General features: G+C 47.9%; 35 non-coding genes and 17 pseudogenes across 35 annotated transcripts; all 52 read left to right on the top strand.

Moving 5' to 3' along the window:
- Nucleotides 1-129: 129 nt before the first annotated feature.
- Nucleotides 130-248, top strand: LOC145081478 (5S ribosomal RNA). The gene has a single exon (XR_013696034.1). It is a non-coding gene; the product is annotated as a 5S ribosomal RNA (ribosomal RNA).
- Nucleotides 249-479: 231 nt separating this feature from the next.
- On the top strand, nucleotides 480-597 carry LOC145079717 (5S ribosomal RNA; annotated as a pseudogene).
- A 200-nt stretch (nucleotides 598-797) lies between these two features.
- LOC145081467 (5S ribosomal RNA) lies at nucleotides 798-916 on the top strand. The gene has a single exon (XR_013696023.1). It is a non-coding gene; the product is annotated as a 5S ribosomal RNA (ribosomal RNA).
- Nucleotides 917-1,147: 231 nt separating this feature from the next.
- LOC145081455 (5S ribosomal RNA) lies at nucleotides 1,148-1,266 on the top strand. Its single transcript, XR_013696012.1, has one exon. It is a non-coding gene; the product is annotated as a 5S ribosomal RNA (ribosomal RNA).
- A 232-nt stretch (nucleotides 1,267-1,498) lies between these two features.
- LOC145083254 (5S ribosomal RNA) lies at nucleotides 1,499-1,617 on the top strand. The gene has a single exon (XR_013697733.1). It is a non-coding gene; the product is annotated as a 5S ribosomal RNA (ribosomal RNA).
- Nucleotides 1,618-1,849: 232 nt separating this feature from the next.
- LOC145079716 (5S ribosomal RNA) lies at nucleotides 1,850-1,967 on the top strand (annotated as a pseudogene).
- Nucleotides 1,968-2,167: 200 nt separating this feature from the next.
- Nucleotides 2,168-2,286, top strand: LOC145084621 (5S ribosomal RNA). The gene has a single exon (XR_013699059.1). It is a non-coding gene; the product is annotated as a 5S ribosomal RNA (ribosomal RNA).
- Nucleotides 2,287-2,517: 231 nt separating this feature from the next.
- Nucleotides 2,518-2,636, top strand: LOC145084594 (5S ribosomal RNA). The gene has a single exon (XR_013699034.1). It is a non-coding gene; the product is annotated as a 5S ribosomal RNA (ribosomal RNA).
- A 231-nt stretch (nucleotides 2,637-2,867) lies between these two features.
- Nucleotides 2,868-2,985, top strand: LOC145080017 (5S ribosomal RNA; annotated as a pseudogene).
- A 200-nt stretch (nucleotides 2,986-3,185) lies between these two features.
- LOC145084620 (5S ribosomal RNA) lies at nucleotides 3,186-3,304 on the top strand. Its single transcript, XR_013699058.1, has one exon. It is a non-coding gene; the product is annotated as a 5S ribosomal RNA (ribosomal RNA).
- Nucleotides 3,305-3,535: 231 nt separating this feature from the next.
- LOC145085423 (5S ribosomal RNA) lies at nucleotides 3,536-3,654 on the top strand. The gene has a single exon (XR_013699822.1). It is a non-coding gene; the product is annotated as a 5S ribosomal RNA (ribosomal RNA).
- A 231-nt stretch (nucleotides 3,655-3,885) lies between these two features.
- Nucleotides 3,886-4,003, top strand: LOC145080255 (5S ribosomal RNA; annotated as a pseudogene).
- Nucleotides 4,004-4,203: 200 nt separating this feature from the next.
- LOC145081444 (5S ribosomal RNA) lies at nucleotides 4,204-4,322 on the top strand. Its single transcript, XR_013696001.1, has one exon. It is a non-coding gene; the product is annotated as a 5S ribosomal RNA (ribosomal RNA).
- Nucleotides 4,323-4,553: 231 nt separating this feature from the next.
- Nucleotides 4,554-4,672, top strand: LOC145081433 (5S ribosomal RNA). Its single transcript, XR_013695990.1, has one exon. It is a non-coding gene; the product is annotated as a 5S ribosomal RNA (ribosomal RNA).
- Nucleotides 4,673-4,904: 232 nt separating this feature from the next.
- On the top strand, nucleotides 4,905-5,023 carry LOC145081422 (5S ribosomal RNA). The gene has a single exon (XR_013695979.1). It is a non-coding gene; the product is annotated as a 5S ribosomal RNA (ribosomal RNA).
- A 232-nt stretch (nucleotides 5,024-5,255) lies between these two features.
- On the top strand, nucleotides 5,256-5,373 carry LOC145079715 (5S ribosomal RNA; annotated as a pseudogene).
- A 200-nt stretch (nucleotides 5,374-5,573) lies between these two features.
- Nucleotides 5,574-5,692, top strand: LOC145084723 (5S ribosomal RNA). Its single transcript, XR_013699155.1, has one exon. It is a non-coding gene; the product is annotated as a 5S ribosomal RNA (ribosomal RNA).
- Nucleotides 5,693-5,923: 231 nt separating this feature from the next.
- Nucleotides 5,924-6,041, top strand: LOC145079714 (5S ribosomal RNA; annotated as a pseudogene).
- A 200-nt stretch (nucleotides 6,042-6,241) lies between these two features.
- LOC145081411 (5S ribosomal RNA) lies at nucleotides 6,242-6,360 on the top strand. The gene has a single exon (XR_013695968.1). It is a non-coding gene; the product is annotated as a 5S ribosomal RNA (ribosomal RNA).
- Nucleotides 6,361-6,592: 232 nt separating this feature from the next.
- Nucleotides 6,593-6,711, top strand: LOC145081397 (5S ribosomal RNA). The gene has a single exon (XR_013695956.1). It is a non-coding gene; the product is annotated as a 5S ribosomal RNA (ribosomal RNA).
- Nucleotides 6,712-6,943: 232 nt separating this feature from the next.
- Nucleotides 6,944-7,061, top strand: LOC145079713 (5S ribosomal RNA; annotated as a pseudogene).
- A 200-nt stretch (nucleotides 7,062-7,261) lies between these two features.
- LOC145084722 (5S ribosomal RNA) lies at nucleotides 7,262-7,380 on the top strand. The gene has a single exon (XR_013699154.1). It is a non-coding gene; the product is annotated as a 5S ribosomal RNA (ribosomal RNA).
- Nucleotides 7,381-7,611: 231 nt separating this feature from the next.
- Nucleotides 7,612-7,729, top strand: LOC145079712 (5S ribosomal RNA; annotated as a pseudogene).
- Nucleotides 7,730-7,929: 200 nt separating this feature from the next.
- LOC145081386 (5S ribosomal RNA) lies at nucleotides 7,930-8,048 on the top strand. The gene has a single exon (XR_013695945.1). It is a non-coding gene; the product is annotated as a 5S ribosomal RNA (ribosomal RNA).
- A 231-nt stretch (nucleotides 8,049-8,279) lies between these two features.
- On the top strand, nucleotides 8,280-8,398 carry LOC145081374 (5S ribosomal RNA). The gene has a single exon (XR_013695934.1). It is a non-coding gene; the product is annotated as a 5S ribosomal RNA (ribosomal RNA).
- A 232-nt stretch (nucleotides 8,399-8,630) lies between these two features.
- LOC145079711 (5S ribosomal RNA) lies at nucleotides 8,631-8,748 on the top strand (annotated as a pseudogene).
- A 200-nt stretch (nucleotides 8,749-8,948) lies between these two features.
- Nucleotides 8,949-9,067, top strand: LOC145081362 (5S ribosomal RNA). Its single transcript, XR_013695923.1, has one exon. It is a non-coding gene; the product is annotated as a 5S ribosomal RNA (ribosomal RNA).
- A 231-nt stretch (nucleotides 9,068-9,298) lies between these two features.
- LOC145084956 (5S ribosomal RNA) lies at nucleotides 9,299-9,417 on the top strand. Its single transcript, XR_013699377.1, has one exon. It is a non-coding gene; the product is annotated as a 5S ribosomal RNA (ribosomal RNA).
- A 234-nt stretch (nucleotides 9,418-9,651) lies between these two features.
- LOC145081351 (5S ribosomal RNA) lies at nucleotides 9,652-9,770 on the top strand. The gene has a single exon (XR_013695912.1). It is a non-coding gene; the product is annotated as a 5S ribosomal RNA (ribosomal RNA).
- Nucleotides 9,771-10,001: 231 nt separating this feature from the next.
- Nucleotides 10,002-10,120, top strand: LOC145083757 (5S ribosomal RNA). Its single transcript, XR_013698218.1, has one exon. It is a non-coding gene; the product is annotated as a 5S ribosomal RNA (ribosomal RNA).
- Nucleotides 10,121-10,351: 231 nt separating this feature from the next.
- LOC145079710 (5S ribosomal RNA) lies at nucleotides 10,352-10,469 on the top strand (annotated as a pseudogene).
- Nucleotides 10,470-10,669: 200 nt separating this feature from the next.
- LOC145081338 (5S ribosomal RNA) lies at nucleotides 10,670-10,788 on the top strand. The gene has a single exon (XR_013695900.1). It is a non-coding gene; the product is annotated as a 5S ribosomal RNA (ribosomal RNA).
- Nucleotides 10,789-11,019: 231 nt separating this feature from the next.
- Nucleotides 11,020-11,137, top strand: LOC145079708 (5S ribosomal RNA; annotated as a pseudogene).
- Nucleotides 11,138-11,337: 200 nt separating this feature from the next.
- On the top strand, nucleotides 11,338-11,456 carry LOC145083479 (5S ribosomal RNA). The gene has a single exon (XR_013697953.1). It is a non-coding gene; the product is annotated as a 5S ribosomal RNA (ribosomal RNA).
- A 231-nt stretch (nucleotides 11,457-11,687) lies between these two features.
- LOC145081327 (5S ribosomal RNA) lies at nucleotides 11,688-11,806 on the top strand. Its single transcript, XR_013695889.1, has one exon. It is a non-coding gene; the product is annotated as a 5S ribosomal RNA (ribosomal RNA).
- Nucleotides 11,807-12,037: 231 nt separating this feature from the next.
- Nucleotides 12,038-12,156, top strand: LOC145084954 (5S ribosomal RNA). The gene has a single exon (XR_013699375.1). It is a non-coding gene; the product is annotated as a 5S ribosomal RNA (ribosomal RNA).
- A 234-nt stretch (nucleotides 12,157-12,390) lies between these two features.
- Nucleotides 12,391-12,509, top strand: LOC145081315 (5S ribosomal RNA). The gene has a single exon (XR_013695878.1). It is a non-coding gene; the product is annotated as a 5S ribosomal RNA (ribosomal RNA).
- A 231-nt stretch (nucleotides 12,510-12,740) lies between these two features.
- LOC145083756 (5S ribosomal RNA) lies at nucleotides 12,741-12,859 on the top strand. The gene has a single exon (XR_013698217.1). It is a non-coding gene; the product is annotated as a 5S ribosomal RNA (ribosomal RNA).
- A 231-nt stretch (nucleotides 12,860-13,090) lies between these two features.
- LOC145079707 (5S ribosomal RNA) lies at nucleotides 13,091-13,208 on the top strand (annotated as a pseudogene).
- A 200-nt stretch (nucleotides 13,209-13,408) lies between these two features.
- On the top strand, nucleotides 13,409-13,527 carry LOC145081303 (5S ribosomal RNA). Its single transcript, XR_013695867.1, has one exon. It is a non-coding gene; the product is annotated as a 5S ribosomal RNA (ribosomal RNA).
- Nucleotides 13,528-13,758: 231 nt separating this feature from the next.
- On the top strand, nucleotides 13,759-13,876 carry LOC145079706 (5S ribosomal RNA; annotated as a pseudogene).
- A 200-nt stretch (nucleotides 13,877-14,076) lies between these two features.
- On the top strand, nucleotides 14,077-14,195 carry LOC145083478 (5S ribosomal RNA). Its single transcript, XR_013697952.1, has one exon. It is a non-coding gene; the product is annotated as a 5S ribosomal RNA (ribosomal RNA).
- A 231-nt stretch (nucleotides 14,196-14,426) lies between these two features.
- LOC145081291 (5S ribosomal RNA) lies at nucleotides 14,427-14,545 on the top strand. Its single transcript, XR_013695855.1, has one exon. It is a non-coding gene; the product is annotated as a 5S ribosomal RNA (ribosomal RNA).
- Nucleotides 14,546-14,776: 231 nt separating this feature from the next.
- Nucleotides 14,777-14,894, top strand: LOC145079705 (5S ribosomal RNA; annotated as a pseudogene).
- Nucleotides 14,895-15,094: 200 nt separating this feature from the next.
- LOC145081278 (5S ribosomal RNA) lies at nucleotides 15,095-15,213 on the top strand. Its single transcript, XR_013695843.1, has one exon. It is a non-coding gene; the product is annotated as a 5S ribosomal RNA (ribosomal RNA).
- A 231-nt stretch (nucleotides 15,214-15,444) lies between these two features.
- Nucleotides 15,445-15,562, top strand: LOC145079703 (5S ribosomal RNA; annotated as a pseudogene).
- A 200-nt stretch (nucleotides 15,563-15,762) lies between these two features.
- Nucleotides 15,763-15,881, top strand: LOC145081267 (5S ribosomal RNA). The gene has a single exon (XR_013695830.1). It is a non-coding gene; the product is annotated as a 5S ribosomal RNA (ribosomal RNA).
- A 231-nt stretch (nucleotides 15,882-16,112) lies between these two features.
- LOC145081256 (5S ribosomal RNA) lies at nucleotides 16,113-16,231 on the top strand. Its single transcript, XR_013695818.1, has one exon. It is a non-coding gene; the product is annotated as a 5S ribosomal RNA (ribosomal RNA).
- Nucleotides 16,232-16,462: 231 nt separating this feature from the next.
- Nucleotides 16,463-16,580, top strand: LOC145079702 (5S ribosomal RNA; annotated as a pseudogene).
- A 200-nt stretch (nucleotides 16,581-16,780) lies between these two features.
- LOC145083477 (5S ribosomal RNA) lies at nucleotides 16,781-16,899 on the top strand. Its single transcript, XR_013697951.1, has one exon. It is a non-coding gene; the product is annotated as a 5S ribosomal RNA (ribosomal RNA).
- A 231-nt stretch (nucleotides 16,900-17,130) lies between these two features.
- LOC145079701 (5S ribosomal RNA) lies at nucleotides 17,131-17,248 on the top strand (annotated as a pseudogene).
- A 200-nt stretch (nucleotides 17,249-17,448) lies between these two features.
- On the top strand, nucleotides 17,449-17,567 carry LOC145083476 (5S ribosomal RNA). Its single transcript, XR_013697950.1, has one exon. It is a non-coding gene; the product is annotated as a 5S ribosomal RNA (ribosomal RNA).
- The last annotated feature ends 100 nt before the right edge of the window (nucleotides 17,568-17,667 follow it).

Genomic DNA, 17,667 nt, shown 5'->3' with positions numbered 1-17,667 from the left:
CATGGTTGATGCTTTTCGTATTTTTGGAACGGAGCCGATCGGTCACGTGGGTCCCACGCCCCGCGTACCAAAACAAAGGAGGTTCTGCGTCTTGTAACACATAAAAACAATAAACATGGATAGTATTTCGGGTGCGATCATACCAGCACTAATGCACCGGATCCCATCAGAACTCCGCAGTTAAGCGTGCTTGGGCGAGAGTAGTACTAGGATGGGTGACCCCCTGGGAAGTCCTCGTGTTGCACCCCTCTTTTTCGTTGTCCGTTTGCGTTTTTTTAGATTTTACGTGCGGTTTTTTTGCTTTTTTTCCTTTCTTTCTTGCTATTTCTATGCTCGGGTGCCCTCCGGTTCATGGTTGATGCTTTTCGTATTTTTGGAACGGAGCCGATCGGTCACGTGGGTCCCACGCCCCGCGTACCAAAACAAAGGAGGTTCTGCGTCTTGTAACACATAAAAACAATAAACATGGATAGTATTTCGGGTGCGATCATACCAGCACTAATGCACCGGATCCCATCAGAACTCCGCAGTTAAGCGTGCTTGGGCGAGAGTAGTATTAGGATGGGTGACCCCCTGGGAAGTCCTGCGTTTTTTTAGATTTTACGTGCGGTTTTTTTGCTTTTTTTCCTTTCTTTCTTGCTATTTCTATGCTCGGGTGCCCTCCGGTTCATGGTTGATGCTTTTCGTATTTTTGGAACGGAGCCGATCGGTCACGTGGGTCCCACGCCCCGCGTACCAAAACAAAGGAGGTTCTGCGTCTTGTAACACATAAAAACAATAAACATGGATAGTATTTCGGGTGCGATCATACCAGCACTAATGCACCGGATCCCATCAGAACTCCGCAGTTAAGCGTGCTTGGGCGAGAGTAGTACTAGGATGGGTGACCCCCTGGGAAGTCCTCGTGTTGCACCCCCCTTTTTCGTTGTCCGTTTGCGTTTTTTTAGATTTTACGTGCGGTTTTTTTGCTTTTTTTCCTTTCTTTCTTGCTATTTCTATGCTCGGGTGCCCTCCGGTTCATGGTTGATGCTTTTCGTATTTTTGGAACGGAGCCGATCGGTCACGTGGGTCCCACGCCCCGCGTACCAAAACAAAGGAGGTTCTGCGTCTTGTAACACATAAAAACAATAAACATGGATAGTATTTCGGGTGCGATCATACCAGCACTAATGCACCGGATCCCATCAGAACTCCGCAGTTAAGCGTGCTTGGGCGAGAGTAGTACTAGGATGGGTGACCCCCTGGGAAGTCCTCGTGTTGCACCCCCCCTTTTTCGTTGTCCGTTTGCGTTTTTTTAGATTTTACGTGCGGTTTTTTTGCTTTTTTTCCTTTCTTTCTTGCTATTTCTATGCTCGGGTGCCCTCCGGTTCATGGTTGATGCTTTTCGTATTTTTGGAACGGAGCCGATCGGTCACGTGGGTCCCACGCCCCGCGTACCAAAACAAAGGAGGTTCTGCGTCTTGTAACACATAAAAACAATAAACATGGATAGTATTTCGGGTGCGATCATACCAGCACTAATGCACCGGATCCCATCAGAACTCCGCAGTTAAGCGTGCTTGGGCGAGAGTAGTACTAGGATGGGTGACCCCCTGGGAAGTCCTTGTGTTGCACCCCCCCTTTTTCGTTGTCCGTTTGCGTTTTTTTAGATTTTACGTGCGGTTTTTTTGCTTTTTTTCCTTTCTTTCTTGCTATTTCTATGCTCGGGTGCCCTCCGGTTCATGGTTGATGCTTTTCGTATTTTTGGAACGGAGCCGATCGGTCACGTGGGTCCCACGCCCCGCGTACCAAAACAAAGGAGGTTCTGCGTCTTGTAACACATAAAAACAATAAACATGGATAGTATTTCGGGTGCGATCATACCAGCACTAATGCACCGGATCCCATCAGAACTCCGCAGTTAAGCGTGCTTGGGCGAGAGTAGTATTAGGATGGGTGACCCCCTGGGAAGTCCTGCGTTTTTTTAGATTTTACGTGCGGTTTTTTTGCTTTTTTTCCTTTCTTTCTTGCTATTTCTATGCTCGGGTGCCCTCCGGTTCATGGTTGATGCTTTTCGTATTTTTGGAACGGAGCCGATCGGTCACGTGGGTCCCACGCCCCGCGTACCAAAACAAAGGAGGTTCTGCGTCTTGTAACACATAAAAACAATAAACATGGATAGTATTTCGGGTGCGATCATACCAACACTAATGCACCGGATCCCATCAGAACTCCGCAGTTAAGCGTGCTTGGGCGAGAGTAGTACTAGGATGGGTGACCCCCTGGGAAGTCCTCGTGTTGCACCCCCCTTTTTCGTTGTCCGTTTGCGTTTTTTTAGATTTTACGTGCGGTTTTTTTGCTTTTTTTCCTTTCTTTCTTGCTATTTCTATGCTCGGGTGCCCTCCGGTTCATGGTTGATGCTTTTCGTATTTTTGGAACGGAGCCGATCGGTCAAGTGGGTCCCACGCCCCGCGTACCAAAACAAAGGAGGTTCTGCGTCTTGTAACACATAAAAACAATAAACATGGATAGTATTTCGGGTGCGATCATACCAGCACTAATGCACCGGATCCCATCAGAACTCCGCAGTTAAGCGTGCTTGGCCGAGAGTAGTACTAGGATGGGTGACCCCCTGGGAAGTCCTCGTGTTGCACCCCTCTTTTTCGTTGTCCGTTTGCGTTTTTTTAGATTTTACGTGCGGTTTTTTTGCTTTTTTTCCTTTCTTTCTTGCTATTTCTATGCTCGGGTGCCCTCCGGTTCATGGTTGATGCTTTTCGTATTTTTGGAACGGAGCCGATCGGTCACGTGGGTCCCACGCCCCGCGTACCAAAACAAAGGAGGTTCTGCGTCTTGTAACACATAAAAACAATAAACATGGATAGTATTTCGGGTGCGATCATACCAGCACTAATGCACCGGATCCCGTCAGAACTCCGCAGTTAAGCGTGCTTGGGCGAGAGTAGTATTAGGATGGGTGACCCCCTGGGAAGTCCTGCGTTTTTTTAGATTTTACGTGCGGTTTTTTTGCTTTTTTTCCTTTCTTTCTTGCTATTTCTATGCTCGGGTGCCCTCCGGTTCATGGTTGATGCTTTTCGTATTTTTGGAACGGAGCCGATCGGTCACGTGGGTCCCACGCCCCGCGTACCAAAACAAAGGAGGTTCTGCGTCTTGTAACACATAAAAACAATAAACATGGATAGTATTTCGGGTGCGATCATACCAACACTAATGCACCGGATCCCATCAGAACTCCGCAGTTAAGCGTGCTTGGGCGAGAGTAGTACTAGGATGGGTGACCCCCTGGGAAGTCCTCGTGTTGCACCCCCCTTTTTCGTTGTCCGTTTGCGTTTTTTTAGATTTTACGTGCGGTTTTTTTGCTTTTTTTCCTTTCTTTCTTGCTATTTCTATGCTCGGGTGCCCTCCGGTTCATGGTTGATGCTTTTCGTATTTTTGGAACGGAGCCGATCGGTCACGTGGGTCCCACGCCCCGCGTACCAAAACAAAGGAGGTTCTGCGTCTTGTAACACATAAAAACAATAAACATGGATAGTATTTCGGGTGCGATCATACCATCACTAATGCACCGGATCCCATCAGAACTCCGCAGTTAAGCGTGCTTGGCCGAGAGTAGTACTAGGATGGGTGACCCCCTGGGAAGTCCTCGTGTTGCACCCCTCTTTTTCGTTGTCCGTTTGCGTTTTTTTAGATTTTACGTGCGGTTTTTTTGCTTTTTTTCCTTTCTTTCTTGCTATTTCTATGCTCGGGTGCCCTCCGGTTCATGGTTGATGCTTTTCGTATTTTTGGAACGGAGCCGATCGGTCACGTGGGTCCCACGCCCCGCGTACCAAAACAAAGGAGGTTCTGCGTCTTGTAACACATAAAAACAATAAACATGGATAGTATTTCGGGTGCGATCATACTAGCACTAATGCACCGGATCCCGTCAGAACTCCGCAGTTAAGCGTGCTTGGGCGAGAGTAGTATTAGGATGGGTGACCCCCTGGGAAGTCCTGCGTTTTTTTAGATTTTACGTGCGGTTTTTTTGCTTTTTTTCCTTTCTTTCTTGCTATTTCTATGCTCGGGTGCCCTCCGGTTCATGGTTGATGCTTTTCGTATTTTTGGAACGGAGCCGATCGGTCACGTGGGTCCCACGCCCCGCGTACCAAAACAAAGGAGGTTCTGCGTCTTGTAACACATAAAAACAATAAACATGGATAGTATTTCGGGTGCGATCATACCAGCACTAATGCACCGGATCCCATCAGAACTCCGCAGTTAAGCGTGCTTGGGCGAGAGTAGTACTAGGATGGGTGACCCCCTGGGAAGTCCTCGTGTTGCACCCCCCTTTTTCGTTGTCCGTTTGCGTTTTTTTAGATTTTACGTGCGGTTTTTTTGCTTTTTTTCCTTTCTTTCTTGCTATTTCTATGCTCGGGTGCCCTCCGGTTCATGGTTGATGCTTTTCGTATTTTTGGAACGGAGCCGATCGGTCACGTGGGTCCCACGCCCCGCGTACCAAAACAAAGGAGGTTCTGCGTCTTGTAACACATAAAAACAATAAACATGGATAGTATTTCGGGTGCGATCATACCAGCACTAATGCACCGGATCCCATCAGAACTCCGCAGTTAAGCGTGCTTGGGCGAGAGTAGTACTAGGATGGGTGACCCCCTGGGAAGTCCTCGTGTTGCACCCCCCCTTTTTCGTTGTCCGTTTGCGTTTTTTTAGATTTTACGTGCGGTTTTTTTGCTTTTTTTCCTTTCTTTCTTGCTATTTCTATGCTCGGGTGCCCTCCGGTTCATGGTTGATGCTTTTCGTATTTTTGGAACGGAGCCGATCGGTCACGTGGGTCCCACGCCCCGCGTACCAAAACAAAGGAGGTTCTGCGTCTTGTAACACATAAAAACAATAAACATGGATAGTATTTCGGGTGCGATCATACCAGCACTAATGCACCGGATCCCATCAGAACTCCGCAGTTAAGCGTGCTTGGGCGAGAGTAGTACTAGGATGGGTGACCCCCTGGGAAGTCCTCGTGTTGCACCCCCCCTTTTTCGTTGTCCGTTTGCGTTTTTTTAGATTTTACGTGCGGTTTTTTTGCTTTTTTTCCTTTCTTTCTTGCTATTTCTATGCTCGGGTGCCCTCCGGTTCATGGTTGATGCTTTTCGTATTTTTGGAACGGAGCCGATCGGTCACGTGGGTCCCACGCCCCGCGTACCAAAACAAAGGAGGTTCTGCGTCTTGTAACACATAAAAACAATAAACATGGATAGTATTTCGGGTGCGATCATACCAGCACTAATGCACCGGATCCCATCAGAACTCCGCAGTTAAGCGTGCTTGGGCGAGAGTAGTATTAGGATGGGTGACCCCCTGGGAAGTCCTGCGTTTTTTTAGATTTTACGTGCGGTTTTTTTGCTTTTTTTCCTTTCTTTCTTGCTATTTCTATGCTCGGGTGCCCTCCGGTTCATGGTTGATGCTTTTCGTATTTTTGGAACGGAGCCGATCGGTCACGTGGGTCCCACGCCCCGCGTACCAAAACAAAGGAGGTTCTGCGTCTTGTAACACATAAAAACAATAAACATGGATAGTATTTCGGGTGCGATCATACCAGCACTAATGCACCGAATCCCATCAGAACTCCGCAGTTAAGCGTGCTTGGGCGAGAGTAGTACTAGGATGGGTGACCCCCTGGGAAGTCCTCGTGTTGCACCCCTCTTTTTCGTTGTCCGTTTGCGTTTTTTTAGATTTTACGTGCGGTTTTTTTGCTTTTTTTCCTTTCTTTCTTGCTATTTCTATGCTCGGGTGCCCTCCGGTTCATGGTTGATGCTTTTCGTATTTTTGGAACGGAGCCGATCGGTCACGTGGGTCCCACGCCCCGCGTACCAAAACAAAGGAGGTTCTGCGTCTTGTAACACATAAAAACAATAAACATGGATAGTATTTCGGGTGCGATCATACCAGCACTAATGCACCGGATCCCATCAGAACTCCGCAGTTAAGCGTGCTTGGGCGAGAGTAGTATTAGGATGGGTGACCCCCTGGGAAGTCCTGCGTTTTTTTAGATTTTACGTGCGGTTTTTTTGCTTTTTTTCCTTTCTTTCTTGCTATTTCTATGCTCGGGTGCCCTCCGGTTCATGGTTGATGCTTTTCGTATTTTTGGAACGGAGCCGATCGGTCACGTGGGTCCCACGCCCCGCGTACCAAAACAAAGGAGGTTCTGCGTCTTGTAACACATAAAAACAATAAACATGGATAGTATTTCGGGTGCGATCATACCAGCACTAATGCACCGGATCCCATCAGAACTCCGCAGTTAAGCGTGCTTGGGCGAGAGTAGTACTAGGATGGGTGACCCCCTGGGAAGTCCTCGTGTTGCACCCCCCCTTTTTCGTTGTCCGTTTGCGTTTTTTTAGATTTTACGTGCGGTTTTTTTGCTTTTTTTCCTTTCTTTCTTGCTATTTCTATGCTCGCGTGCCCTCCGGTTCATGGTTGATGCTTTTCGTATTTTTGGAACGGAGCCGATCGGTCACGTGGGTCCCACGCCCCGCGTACCAAAACAAAGGAGGTTCTGCGTCTTGTAACACATAAAAACAATAAACATGGATAGTATTTCGGGTGCGATCATACCAGCACTAATGCACCGGATCCCATCAGAACTCCGCAGTTAAGCGTGCTTGGGCGAGAGTAGTACTAGGATGGGTGACCCCCTGGGAAGTCCTCGTGTTGCACCCCCCCTTTTTCGTTGTCCGTTTGCGTTTTTTTAGATTTTACGTGCGGTTTTTTTGCTTTTTTTCCTTTCTTTCTTGCTATTTCTATGCTCGGGTGCCCTCCGGTTCATGGTTGATGCTTTTCGTATTTTTGGAACGGAGCCGATCGGTCACGTGGGTCCCACGCCCCGCGTACCAAAACAAAGGAGGTTCTGCGTCTTGTAACACATAAAAACAATAAACATGGATAGTATTTCGGGTGCGATCATACCAGCACTAATGCACCGGATCCCATCAGAACTCCGCAGTTAAGCGTGCTTGGGCGAGAGTAGTATTAGGATGGGTGACCCCCTGGGAAGTCCTGCGTTTTTTTAGATTTTACGTGCGGTTTTTTTGCTTTTTTTCCTTTCTTTCTTGCTATTTCTATGCTCGGGTGCCCTCCGGTTCATGGTTGATGCTTTTCGTATTTTTGGAACGGAGCCGATCGGTCACGTGGGTCCCACGCCCCGCGTACCAAAACAAAGGAGGTTCTGCGTCTTGTAACACATAAAAACAATAAACATGGATAGTATTTCGGGTGCGATCATACCAGCACTAATGCACCGAATCCCATCAGAACTCCGCAGTTAAGCGTGCTTGGGCGAGAGTAGTACTAGGATGGGTGACCCCCTGGGAAGTCCTCGTGTTGCACCCCTCTTTTTCGTTGTCCGTTTGCGTTTTTTTAGATTTTACGTGCGGTTTTTTTGCTTTTTTTCCTTTCTTTCTTGCTATTTCTATGCTCGGGTGCCCTCCGGTTCATGGTTGATGCTTTTCGTATTTTTGGAACGGAGCCGATCGGTCACGTGGGTCCCACGCCCCGCGTACCAAAACAAAGGAGGTTCTGCGTCTTGTAACACATAAAAACAATAAACATGGATAGTATTTCGGGTGCGATCATACCAGCACTAATGCACCGGATCCCATCAGAACTCCGCAGTTAAGCGTGCTTGGGCGAGAGTAGTATTAGGATGGGTGACCCCCTGGGAAGTCCTGCGTTTTTTTAGATTTTACGTGCGGTTTTTTTGCTTTTTTTCCTTTCTTTCTTGCTATTTCTATGCTCGGGTGCCCTCCGGTTCATGGTTGATGCTTTTCGTATTTTTGGAACGGAGCCGATCGGTCACATGGGTCCCACGCCCCGCGTACCAAAACAAAGGAGGTTCTGCGTCTTGTAACACATAAAAACAATAAACATGGATAGTATTTCGGGTGCGATCATACCAGCACTAATGCACCGGATCCCATCAGAACTCCGCAGTTAAGCGTGCTTGGGCGAGAGTAGTACTAGGATGGGTGACCCCCTGGGAAGTCCTCGTGTTGCACCCCTCTTTTTCGTTGTCCGTTTGCGTTTTTTTAGATTTTACGTGCGGTTTTTTTGCTTTTTTTCCTTTCTTTCTTGCTATTTCTATGCTCGGGTGCCCTCCGGTTCATGGTTGATGCTTTTCGTATTTTTGGAACGGAGCCGATCGGTCACGTGGGTCCCACGCCCCGCGTACCAAAACAAAGGAGGTTCTGCGTCTTATAACACATAAAAACAATAAACATGGATAGTATTTCGGGTGCGATCATACCAGCACTAATGCACCGGATCCCATCAGAACTCCGCAGTTAAGCGTGCTTGGGCGAGAGTAGTACTAGGATGGGTGACCCCCTGGGAAGTCCTCGTGTTGCACCCCCCCTTTTTCGTTGTCCGTTTGCGTTTTTTTAGATTTTACGTGCGGTTTTTTTGCTTTTTTTCCTTTCTTTCTTGCTATTTCTATGCTCGGGTGCCCTCCGGTTCATGGTTGATGCTTTTCGTATTTTTGGAACGGAGCCGATCGGTCACGTGGGTCCCACGCCCCGCGTACCAAAACAAAGGAGGTTCTGCGTCTTGTAACACATAAAAACAATAAACATGGATAGTATTTCGGGTGCGATCATACCAGCACTAATGCACCGGATCCCATCAGAACTCCGCAGTTAAGCGTGCTTGGGCGAGAGTAGTATTAGGATGGGTGACCCCCTGGGAAGTCCTGCGTTTTTTTAGATTTTACGTGCGGTTTTTTTGCTTTTTTTCCTATCTTTCTTGCTATTTCTATGCTCGGGTGCCCTCCGGTTCATGGTTGATGCTTTTCGTATTTTTGGAACGGAGCCGATCGGTCACGTGGGTCCCACGCCCCGCGTACCAAAACAAAGGAGGTTCTGCGTCTTGTAACACATAAAAACAATAAACATGGATAGTATTTCGGGTGCGATCATACCAGCACTAATGCACCGGATCCCATCAGAACTCCGCAGTTAAGCGTGCTTGGGCGAGAGTAGTACTAGGATGGGTGACCCCCTGGGAAGTCCTCGTGTTGCACCCCCCTTTTTCGTTGTCCGTTTGCGTTTTTTTAGATTTTACGTGCGGTTTTTTTGCTTTTTTTCCTTTCTTTCTTGCTATTTCTATGCTCGGGTGCCCTCCGGTTCATGGTTGATGCTTTTCGTATTTTTGGAACGGAGCCGATCGGTCACGTGGGTCCCACGCCCCGCGTACCAAAACAAAGGAGGTTCTGCGTCTTGTAACACATAAAAACAATAAACATGGATAGTATTTCGGGTGCGATCATACCAGCACTAATGCACCGGATCCCATCAGAACTCCGCAGCTAAGCGTGCTTGGGCGATAGTAGTACTAGGATGGGTGACCCCCTGGGAAGTCCTCGTGTTGCACCCCCCCTTTTTCGTTGTCCGTTTGCGTTTTTTTAGATTTTACGTGCGGTTTTTTTGCTTTTTTTTTCCTTTCTTTCTTGCTATTTCTATGCTCGGGTGCCCTCCGGTTCATGGTTGATGCTTTTCGTATTTTTGGAACGGAGCCGATCGGTCACGTGGGTCCCACGCCCCGCGTACCAAAACAAAGGAGGTTCTGCGTCTTGTAACACATAAAAACAATAAACATGGATAGTATTTCGGGTGCGATCATACCAGCACTAATGCACCGGATCCCATCAGAACTCCGCAGTTAAGCGTGCTTGGGCGAGAGTAGTACTAGGATGGGTGACCCCCTGGGAAGTCCTCGTGTTGCACCCCCGTTTTTCGTTGTCCGTTTGCGTTTTTTTAGATTTTACGTGCTGTTTTTTTGCTTTTTTTCCTTTCTTTCTTGCTATTTCTATGCTCGGGTGCCCTCCGGTTCATGGTTGATGCTTTTCGTATTTTTGGAACGGAGCCGATCGGTCACGTGGGTCCCACGCCCCGCGTACCAAAACAAAGGGGGTTCTGCGTCTTGTAACACATAAAAACAATAAACATGGATAGTATTTCGGGTGCGATCATACCAGCACTAATGCACCGGATCCCATCAGAACTCCACAGTTAAGCGTGCTTGGGCGAGAGTAGTACTAGGATGGGTGACCCCCTGGGAAGTCCTCGTGTTGCACCCCCCTTTTTCGTTGTCCGTTTGCGTTTTTTTAGATTTTACGTGCGGTTTTTTTGCTTTTTTTCCTTTCTTTCTTGCTATTTCTATGCTCGGGTGCCCTCCGGTTCATGGTTGATGCTTTTCGTATTTTTGGAACGGAGCCGATCGGTCACGTGGGTCCCACGCCCCGCGTACCAAAACAAAGGAGGTTCTGCGTCTTGTAACACATAAAAACAATAAACATGGATAGTATTTCGGGTGCGATCATACCAGCACTAATGCACCGGATCCCATCAGAACTCCGCAGTTAAGCGTGCTTGGGCGAGAGTAGTATTAGGATGGGTGACCCCCTGGGAAGTCCTGCGTTTTTTTAGATTTTACGTGCGGTTTTTTTGCTTTTTTTCCTTTCTTTCTTGCTATTTCTATGCTCGGGTGCCCTCCGGTTCATGGTTGATGCTTTTCGTATTTTTGGAACGGAGCCGATCGGTCACGTGGGTCCCACGCCCCGCGTACCAAAACAAAGGAGGTTCTGCGTCTTGTAACACATAAAAACAATAAACATGGATAGTATTTCGGGTGCGATCATACCAGCACTAATGCACCGGATCCCATCAGAACTCCGCAGTTAAGCGTGCTTGGGCGAGAGTAGTACTAGGATGGGTGACCCCCTGGGAAGTCCTCGTGTTGCACCCCCCTTTTTCGTTGTCCGTTTGCGTTTTTTTAGATTTTACGTGCGGTTTTTTTGCTTTTTTTCCTTTCTTTCTTGCTATTTCTATGCTCGGGTGCCCTCCGGTTCATGGTTGATGCTTTTCGTATTTTTGGAACGGAGCCGATCGGTCACGTGGGTCCCACGCCCCGCGTACCAAAACAAAGGAGGTTCTGCGTCTTGTAACACATAAAAACAATAAACATGGATAGTATTTCGGGTGCGATCATACCAGCACTAATGCACCGGATCCCATCAGAACTCCGCAGTTAAGCGTGCTTGGGCGAGAGTAGTATTAGGATGGGTGACCCCCTGGGAAGTCCTGCGTTTTTTTAGATTTTACGTGCGGTTTTTTTGCTTTTTTTCCTTTCTTTCTTGCTATTTCTATGCTCGGGTGCCCTCCGGTTCATGGTTGATGCTTTTCGTATTTTTGGAACGGAGCCGATCGGTCACGTGGGTCCCACGCCCCGCGTACCAAAACAAAGGAGGTTCTGCGTCTTGTAACACATAAAAACAATAAACATGGATAGTATTTCGGGTGCGATCATACCAGCACTAATGCACCGGATCCCATCAGAACTCTGCAGTTAAGCGTGCTTGGGCGAGAGTAGTACTAGGATGGGTGACCCCCTGGGAAGTCCTCGTGTTGCACCCCCCTTTTTCGTTGTCCGTTTGCGTTTTTTTAGATTTTACGTGCGGTTTTTTTGCTTTTTTTCCTTTCTTTCTTGCTATTTCTATGCTCGGGTGCCCTCCGGTTCATGGTTGATGCTTTTCGTATTTTTGGAACGGAGCCGATCGGTCACGTGGGTCCCACGCCCCGCGTACCAAAACAAAGGAGGTTCTGCGTCTTGTAACACATAAAAACAATAAACATGGATAGTATTTCGGGTGCGATCATACCAGCACTAATGCACCGGATCCCATCAGAACTCCGCAGTTAAGCGTGCTTGGGCGAGAGTAGTACTAGGATGGGTGACCCCCTGGGAAGTCCTCGTGTTGCACCCCCCTTTTTCGTTGTCCGTTTGCGTTTTTTTAGATTTTACGTGCGGTTTTTTTGCTTTTTTTCCTTTCTTTCTTGCTATTTCTATGCTCGGGTGCCCTCCGGTTCATGGTTGATGCTTTTCGTATTTTTGGAACGGAGCCGATCGGTCACGTGGGTCCCACGCCCCGCGTACCAAAACAAAGGAGGTTCTGCGTCTTGTAACACATAAAAACAATAAACATGGATAGTATTTCGGGTGCGATCATACCAGCACTAATGCACCGGATCCCATCAGAACTCCGCAGCTAAGCGTGCTTGGGCGATAGTAGTACTAGGATGGGTGACCCCCTGGGAAGTCCTCGTGTTGCACCCCCCCTTTTTCGTTGTCCGTTTGCGTTTTTTTAGATTTTACGTGCGGTTTTTTTGCTTTTTTTTTCCTTTCTTTCTTGCTATTTCTATGCTCGGGTGCCCTCCGGTTCATGGTTGATGCTTTTCGTATTTTTGGAACGGAGCCGATCGGTCACGTGGGTCCCACGCCCCGCGTACCAAAACAAAGGAGGTTCTGCGTCTTGTAACACATAAAAACAATAAACATGGATAGTATTTCGGGTGCGATCATACCAGCACTAATGCACCGGATCCCATCAGAACTCCGCAGTTAAGCGTGCTTGGGCGAGAGTAGTACTAGGATGGGTGACCCCCTGGGAAGTCCTCGTGTTGCACCCCCGTTTTTCGTTGTCCGTTTGCGTTTTTTTAGATTTTACGTGCTGTTTTTTTGCTTTTTTTCCTTTCTTTCTTGCTATTTCTATGCTCGGGTGCCCTCCGGTTCATGGTTGATGCTTTTCGTATTTTTGGAACGGAGCCGATCGGTCACGTGGGTCCCACGCCCCGCGTACCAAAACAAAGGGGGTTCTGCGTCTTGTAACACATAAAAACAATAAACATGGATAGTATTTCGGGTGCGATCATACCAGCACTAATGCACCGGATCCCATCAGAACTCCACAGTTAAGCGTGCTTGGGCGAGAGTAGTACTAGGATGGGTGACCCCCTGGGAAGTCCTCGTGTTGCACCCCCCTTTTTCGTTGTCCGTTTGCGTTTTTTTAGATTTTACGTGCGGTTTTTTTGCTTTTTTTCCTTTCTTTCTTGCTATTTCTATGCTCGGGTGCCCTCCGGTTCATGGTTGATGCTTTTCGTATTTTTGGAACGGAGCCGATCGGTCACGTGGGTCCCACGCCCCGCGTACCAAAACAAAGGAGGTTCTGCGTCTTGTAACACATAAAAACAATAAACATGGATAGTATTTCGGGTGCGATCATACCAGCACTAATGCACCGGATCCCATCAGAACTCCGCAGTTAAGCGTGCTTGGGCGAGAGTAGTATTAGGATGGGTGACCCCCTGGGAAGTCCTGCGTTTTTTTAGATTTTACGTGCGGTTTTTTTGCTTTTTTTCCTTTCTTTCTTGCTATTTCTATGCTCGGGTGCCCTCCGGTTCATGGTTGATGCTTTTCGTATTTTTGGAACGGAGCCGATCGGTCACGTGGGTCCCACGCCCCGCGTACCAAAACAAAGGAGGTTCTGCGTCTTGTAACACATAAAAACAATAAACATGGATAGTATTTCGGGTGCGATCATACCAGCACTAATGCACCGGATCCCATCAGAACTCCGCAGTTAAGCGTGCTTGGGCGAGAGTAGTACTAGGATGGGTGACCCCCTGGGAAGTCCTCGTGTTGCACCCCCCTTTTTCGTTGTCCGTTTGCGTTTTTTTAGATTTTACGTGCGGTTTTTTTGCTTTTTTTCCTTTCTTTCTTGCTATTTCTATGCTCGGGTGCCCTCCGGTTCATGGTTGATGCTTTTCGTATTTTTGGAACGGAGCCGATCGGTCACGTGGGTCCCACGCCCCGCGTACCAAAACAAAGGAGGTTCTGCGTCTTGTAACACATAAAAACAATAAACATGGATAGTATTTCGGGTGCGATCATACCAGCACTAATGCACCGGATCCCATCAGAACTCCGCAGTTAAGCGTGCTTGGGCGAGAGTAGTATTAGGATGGGTGACCCCCTGGGAAGTCCTGCGTTTTTTTAGATTTTACGTGCGGTTTTTTTGCTTTTTTTCCTTTCTTTCTTGCTATTTCTATGCTCGGGTGCCCTCCGGTTCATGGTTGATGCTTTTCGTATTTTTGGAACGGAGCCGATCGGTCACGTGGGTCCCACGCCCCGCGTACCAAAACAAAGGAGGTTCTGCGTCTTGTAACACATAAAAACAATAAACATGGATAGTATTTCGGGTGCGATCATACCAGCACTAATGCACCGGATCCCATCAGAACTCTGCAGTTAAGCGTGCTTGGGCGAGAGTAGTACTAGGATGGGTGACCCCCTGGGAAGTCCTCGTGTTGCACCCCCCTTTTTCGTTGTCCGTTTGCGTTTTTTTAGATTTTACGTGCGGTTTTTTTGCTTTTTTTCCTTTCTTTCTTGCTATTTCTATGCTCGGGTGCCCTCCGGTTCATGGTTGATGCTTTTCGTATTTTTGGAACGGAGCCGATCGGTCACGTGGGTCCCACGCCCCGCGTACCAAAACAAAGGAGGTTCTGCGTCTTGTAACACATAAAAACAATAAACATGGATAGTATTTCGGGTGCGATCATACCAGCACTAATGCACCGGATCCCATCAGAACTCCGCAGTTAAGCGTGCTTGGGCGAGAGTAGTACTAGGATGGGTGACCCCCTGGGAAGTCCTCGTGTTGCACCCCCCTTTTTCGTTGTCCGTTTGCGTTTTTTTAGATTTTACGTGCGGTTTTTTTGCTTTTTTTCCTTTCTTTCTTGCTATTTCTATGCTCGGGTGCCCTCCGGTTCATGGTTGATGCTTTTCGTATTTTTGGAACGGAGCCGATCGGTCACGTGGGTCCCACGCCCCGCGTACCAAAACAAAGGAGGTTCTGCGTCTTGTAACACATAAAAACAATAAACATGGATAGTATTTCGGGTGCGATCATACCAGCACTAATGCACCGGATCCCATCAGAACTCCGCAGTTAAGCGTGCTTGGGCGAGAGTAGTATTAGGATGGGTGACCCCCTGGGAAGTCCTGCGTTTTTTTAGATTTTACGTGCGGTTTTTTTGCTTTTTTTCCTTTCTTTCTTGCTATTTCTATGCTCGGGTGCCCTCCGGTTCATGGTTGATGCTTTTCGTATTTTTGGAACGGAGCCGATCGGTCACGTGGGTCCCACGCCCCGCGTACCAAAACAAAGGAGGTTCTGCGTCTTGTAACACATAAAAACAATAAACATGGATAGTATTTCGGGTGCGATCATACCAGCACTAATGCACCGGATCCCATCAGAACTCCGCAGTTAAGCGTGCTTGGGCGAGAGTAGTACTAGGATGGGTGACCCCCTGGGAAGTCCTCGTGTTGCACCCCCCTTTTTCGTTGTCCGTTTGCGTTTTTTTAGATTTTACGTGCGGTTTTTTTGCTTTTTTTCCTTTCTTTCTTGCTATTTCTATGCTCGGGTGCCCTCCGGTTCATGGTTGATGCTTTTCGTATTTTTGGAACGGAGCCGATCGGTCACGTGGGTCCCACGCCCCGCGTACCAAAACAAAGGAGGTTCTGCGTCTTGTAACACATAAAAACAATAAACATGGATAGTATTTCGGGTGCGATCATACCAGCACTAATGCACCGGATCCCATCAGAACTCCGCAGTTAAGCGTGCTTGGGCGAGAGTAGTATTAGGATGGGTGACCCCCTGGGAAGTCCTGCGTTTTTTTAGATTTTACGTGCGGTTTTTTTGCTTTTTTTCCTTTCTTTCTTGCTATTTCTATGCTCGGGTGCCCTCCGGTTCATGGTTGATGCTTTTCGTATTTTTGGAACGGAGCCGATCGGTCACGTGGGTCCCACGCCCCGCGTACCAAAACAAAGGAGGTTCTGCGTCTTGTAACACATAAAAACAATAAACATGGATAGTATTTCGGGTGCGATCATACCAGCACTAATGCACCGGATCCCATCAGAACTCCGCAGTTAAGCGTGCTTGGGCGAGAGTAGTACTAGGATGGGTGACCCCCTGGGAAGTCCTCGTGTTGCACCCCCCTTTTTCGTTGTCCGTTTGCGTTTTTTTAGATTTTACGTGCGGTTTTTTTGCTTTTTTTCCTTTCTTTCTTGCTATTTCTATGCTCGGGTGCCCTCCGGTTCATGGTTGATGCTTTTCGTATTTTTGGAACGGAGCCGATCGGTCACGTGGGTCCCACGCCCCGCGTACCAAAACAAAGGAGGTTCTGCGTCTTGTAACACATAAAAACAATAAACATGGATAGTATTTCGGGTGCGATCATACCAGCACTAATGCACCGGATCCCATCAGAACTCCGCAGTTAAGCGTGCTTGGGCGAGAGTAGTACTAGGATGGGTGACCCCCTGGGAAGTCCTCGTGTTGCACCCCCCTTTTTCGTTGTCCGTTTGCGTTTTTTTAGATTTTACGTGCGGTTTTTTTGCTTTTTTTCCTTTCTTTCTTGCTATTTCTATGCTCGGGTGCCCTCCGGTTCATGGTTGATGCTTTTCGTATTTTTGGAACGGAGCCGATCGGTCACGTGGGTCCCACGCCCCGCGTACCAAAACAAAGGAGGTTCTGCGTCTTGTAACACATAAAAACAATAAACATGGATAGTATTTCGGGTGCGATCATACCAGCACTAATGCACCGGATCCCATCAGAACTCCGCAGTTAAGCGTGCTTGGGCGAGAGTAGTATTAGGATGGGTGACCCCCTGGGAAGTCCTGCGTTTTTTTAGATTTTACGTGCGGTTTTTTTGCTTTTTTTCCTTTCTTTCTTGCTATTTCTATGCTCGGGTGCCCTCCGGTTCATGGTTGATGCTTTTCGTATTTTTGGAACGGAGCCGATCGGTCACGTGGGTCCCACGCCCCGCGTACCAAAACAAAGGAGGTTCTGCGTCTTGTAACACATAAAAACAATAAACATGGATAGTATTTCGGGTGCGATCATACCAGCACTAATGCACCGGATCCCATCAGAACTCTGCAGTTAAGCGTGCTTGGGCGAGAGTAGTACTAGGATGGGTGACCCCCTGGGAAGTCCTCGTGTTGCACCCCCCTTTTTCGTTGTCCGTTTGCGTTTTTTTAGATTTTACGTGCGGTTTTTTTGCTTTTTTTCCTTTCTTTCTTGCTATTTCTATGCTCGGGTGCCCTCCGGTTCATGGTTGATGCTTTTCGTATTTTTGGAACGGAGCCGATCGGTCACGTGGGTCCCACGCCCCGCGTACCAAAACAAAGGAGGTTCTGCGTCTTGTAACACATAAAAACAATAAACATGGATAGTATTTCGGGTGCGATCATACCAGCACTAATGCACCGGATCCCATCAGAACTCCGCAGTTAAGCGTGCTTGGGCGAGAGTAGTATTAGGATGGGTGACCCCCTGGGAAGTCCTGCGTTTTTTTAGATTTTACGTGCGGTTTTTTTGCTTTTTTTCCTTTCTTTCTTGCTATTTCTATGCTCGGGTGCCCTCCGGTTCATGGTTGATGCTTTTCGTATTTTTGGAACGGAGCCGATCGGTCACGTGGGTCCCACGCCCCGCGTACCAAAACAAAGGAGGTTCTGCGTCTTGTAACACATAAAAACAATAAACATGGATAGTATTTCGGGTGCGATCATACCAGCACTAATGCACCGGATCCCATCAGAACTCTGCAGTTAAGCGTGCTTGGGCGAGAGTAGTACTAGGATGGGTGACCCCCTGGGAAGTCCTCGTGTTGCACCCCCCTTTTTCGTTGTCCGTTTGCGTTTTTTTAGATTTTACGTGCGGTTTTTTTGCTTTTTTTCCTTTCTTTCTTGCTATTTCTATGCTCGGGTGCCCTCCGG

Source organism: Lactuca serriola, chromosome 1, assembly GCF_051521515.1.
Source record: "Lactuca serriola cultivar US96UC23 chromosome 1, Lser_US96UC23_V15, whole genome shotgun sequence".
Lineage (NCBI taxonomy): Eukaryota > Viridiplantae > Streptophyta > Magnoliopsida > Asterales > Asteraceae > Lactuca > Lactuca serriola.
Note: the sequence above shows the minus strand (reverse complement) of the source record. Positions and strands in the feature narration are given on the sequence as shown.